The sequence below is a fragment of the Plecotus auritus genome (genome assembly GCF_963455305.1).
Source record: "Plecotus auritus genome assembly, chromosome: X".
Classification (NCBI taxonomy): Eukaryota; Metazoa; Chordata; class Mammalia; order Chiroptera; family Vespertilionidae; genus Plecotus; species Plecotus auritus.
The window spans coordinates 120,452,394-120,456,451 of NC_137784.1; the positions used below are offsets into that span (position 1 = coordinate 120,452,394).

Below are 4,058 nucleotides of genomic sequence, written 5' to 3' on the forward strand. Positions count from 1 at the left end.
ACTAGATTCCAAATGTTATTTAAATTATATTTCAAGAATTTACAAAAAAAAAGAGAGGGAGAGAAGAAGCTTATCAGAATAAGACCATCGTAGGAATGCTCTTAAAGTCTCTATTCAGCTTTTGCCTGACATATGAAATTACAGACAATAAATATAGCCCCCTTCCCCAGGTGTGAAGCTAAACCAGCTTCTTCTGGGGCCTGGTTACTGTGTTCATAAAGACAAACCGCCTTGAAAGTCAGACTAGTGATTCTGTGGCCCCAGTGGCCTCTGCAAGTGAGGCCTTGCCATCCACCGGTGGACAGGCATGTAGTGTGCAGCATCAGTCCCTGGGTCCTCCTGCCTCCCAAGTCTCAGCAGGATCCCTGTGAGAGAGCAGCCCGTACTTCCTTTGGAGGACAACCGTAGTGTTTTCCAGGTCACAGCCTGCACGAATGATACCAAACTTTCCAGGCACAGACAAGTCAACCACAGTTGAGCCGAGGCGACACTTGGGGCTCTTGCCATCTCCATTGGCCCCCCATCGATTACCAAGGACAACTGAGGCCAGAGGTCCTGGAACTCCTCCACATTCAGAGAAGTGGGCTGGGAGCTGAGGTTGGCACCCGGTGAGAGCAAGTGGTCCCCCAAACATCTGGGCCAAGTCCTGCATCAAGGCATGGGCAGGAATCTGGATGCCTACAGGAGGAGTGAAGGGGTTCAGGTCCTTATTGAGCTCCTCTGAGTGTTCCGTCACCAGGGTCACTGGTCCTGGTAACAGGTCTTTCAGGAGCCCCTCAGGTACTTTCAAATGACAGTACCTGTAGACGTCAACCACGTGGCCCAGGCACACGGCCATCTTGGCCTCGCTGCAGCCCTTGAGGCGGTACACAGCGTCCAGTGCCGCCTAGCAGCTCGCCGAGCACACCAGGCCATACAGCGTATGGGTGGGGACGGCCACCAGGCGCCAGAGCGCTACTTGGCCACAGGCAGCCCACAGCGCCTCGGTCCAACCAGCTCACTTTGGGCTGGCGGCCCGCATGGCCCATTCCTCAGGGAGCCATAACAGCCGGCCCTCCCTGCGCCACCCAAGCAGAGCCCGAGGGCGGAGGAGCCAGCCGGCCCCTCACTCAATCCCACGGTGGCAGCCACCGCGGCCCTCAGTTCCCTGCCTTAGGTGTATATTTTTAAAACAGCACATGATGAGATATTTTTCTTCATCTAAGAATGCTGCCTTTTAATTCATAATTAAAACGTTCATAGTTATTATAATTCCATAATATTTATTAATAATTTTATCATTTTATTATTTTTATATCTTCTTGCTAGATTTGTCAAAGTACTTGTCCTCCTTTTCCCTATAGTGATTTAGGAGTTTGAAATATTATTTGTAATACTGGTTGCACTGATATATATATAGATAGATATATATATAGATAGATATAGATAGATATAGATTAGATATACATAGATATAGACATCTAGAATGTTGATAAATATATATATAGATAGATATATAAAATGTTGATTTTTCTACTTTATATACTTTTTTTAGTATTAACACTTTATAGTTAGCATTATATATATATATATATATATATATATATATATATATATATATGCCTAATATGCAAAGTGTCCCCTTGGGAGTTCGACCAACCTGGAGTTTGATCTCTCGCTATGATGTGTACTGACCACCAGGGGTCGGTGCGGAATGAAGGAAGGCCCTGGCCGGCAGCTGCTAGGAACCCTACCCATGCACGAATTTGACTCTAATACCTTTATAATAAGAAAATAAATAAAAAAACATCCGCTTTTCAATATGTCTACTATTGATTTGTTCCTTACCAGTCTTACTCCCCTTGCTCAGGCTCTCATCATCTAGATTTTATGTTCTTCCTCCAACCTCTCAAACCCTCACTACTCTTGTCTATCCTGTTTATTGCTTCCAGAATATCTCCGTAAAATATAATTTTCTTCATATGACTCAATTCCTAATTAAATCTAAATGTCAACTCCTGACATCCAAGTCCTCCATGACCTTCCCTACATAACCATTCCTGTTTTCTTTCTATTTTCCTGTGGCCCATCTACTCTAGTCAGACTGGTTTCCTTGCTCTCTCACAAATCAGCATTTGCTCCTTTCTTTATTTTCATTTATTTTGTTCTCAACTTGTATCTGTTTTCTCAGAGTTCTACCCAACCATTGAAGTGCAAAGAAGTAGGGTCACAACCCCATGGTTTGGCAATTTGTGATGGACTCAGCTGGGCAGTTTTTCTGCTGATCTTGGCTGGGATCACTCATGCATCTGCAGCTGTAGTGAAAGAGTATCAATACAAGATTTACAAGATAAGTTAATCTTCTGTTCTGATAATTTTCCATTAGGGAAGACTTGCATCTTCCCAGAGCAGGAATATTCTAGTCACAAACCTTTAGAAACAGACTTATTCTTCTTCCTCTTCTTCTTCTTCTTTTTTTTTTTTTTTACATTGAAAGCTTAAGGCATTTGATGTTTATTGAAAAGGGACATTTTGACTCAAGGCATTTGATGTTTATTGAAAAGGGACATTTTGACTCTTTTCTAAAATTATTTAACTTTGAGATTGATATTAACCCCTCACCTCAAATCAAATGCTTCTTAACACTTTTTTCCTTAATAACAGTGGTTGTCAACATCAACTTAATTTAAACCTTTCCAGTTTCTTTAGTTTGAGTCCTCTTTAGTCAATCTCTCATATCCTTGACCGTTGTTTGGGGGCATATCAGCATTTAGCTAGTGACTTTGAGCCCCTCTAGGCCTGAAGCATCAACAAAGCCTTGGCTTCCATTTCAGTCAGTTGCCCTTTCTATCCTATAATTGAGTTAGGAATTGGGTCCAAGAACTCTAGGCACTAAATATGGAAACATATTTTCTTATCAATGCCAAGAAATAAGCAGGTACACACAGCACTCCCAGCCCAACAAGACAAGGACTTTAGCATACTTTATGTTTTTTATTTCCCCTACCGCTCCTCCAGAGTCCAGATCACTTGGCCCCAGACTTCCTAGAAGGGAGTAGAGCTGCAAGCAATACTGTCCTCATGAGGTGGAGTTATGCTGGATCAACAAAGCTGAAATCTTGAAACCAGTGCCCTTTTCTAGACTTTAAAATATTTTAAATTGTTTACACTATGCCATTTTTTAGAACTTTAACTTTATAGTTTACTTAATCTCAAATCCACATTACCAATAATTATTGAGACAATATATTTTCCTCATTAACCATTGTTAGTATCAAATTGTCTTCCTTCTTGCATGCATTATTTTTAGTGAATAAAACACCTATTTTTTTCTTGACGTGTAGTATAAAGTCTCAGGTTTTTGATATCTCAGCAAAGCTTCTCTTGAATACGTAAGGTCCCTAGGAACATATAGCTGCAAAAATCTACACAGGAGAGGTTCCCAACACATCTGAACTCACTGCACCACCACCTTTTCATATGTGGGTTTTATGTTATTCAGGAAGAACTTACTAAAATATGTGACTCCATTTTGAACCAAGCTCGTCAGCAATGTGAAAAATGAAGATAAGCTCAGGTGCTTATGCAGTATCTTCCCCCAAATTTCCAGAAGGTGAGAAAGCACACAGATCTGATTTACTATCCAGACTCCAGTCATCCTGACAGTGTTTATCTGATGATTGCAATTATATATGCATTTTATACAACTTGTTTCTTGCTCAATTTATATTATCCCTTTTGAGCATCATTATGGACATTTAGCCTTTCATAGACTCCACTGTTTCCAGAGGACCATAATCATTTTTTTTTCCTTTTTATTGAATTTATTTTGGTGACTCTGGTTAACCACTGAATCATGCTGGTTGGGTTCTATTAGTTCTTTAGAATAACAACATATTTATTACATAAAGTCTTATTGATATCTCATTGTTGACAATATAGTGTCAAATATTGAGGTTACTGAAACCTATAGGAGGAAATGTATGATTTATGCACTTGGACAAATCTCAATCATTGCTCTTTGGGAGGCAATGATGGCTGTGATAAACTAATAAGACTTTAGTACAAACAGATAATCA

General features: G+C 40.5%; 1 pseudogene across 1 annotated transcript; it reads right to left on the bottom strand.

Annotated features, from left to right (window-relative positions):
- Window positions 1–353: 353 nt before the first annotated feature.
- LOC308240262 (threonylcarbamoyl-AMP synthase-like) lies at window positions 354–1,737 on the bottom strand (annotated as a pseudogene). Its single transcript has 2 exons — window positions 1,734–1,737; window positions 354–1,151 (listed from the first exon to the last, which is right to left on the bottom strand). The product of its transcript is annotated as a threonylcarbamoyl-AMP synthase-like (transcript).
- Window positions 1,738–4,058: the final 2,321 nt, after the last annotated feature.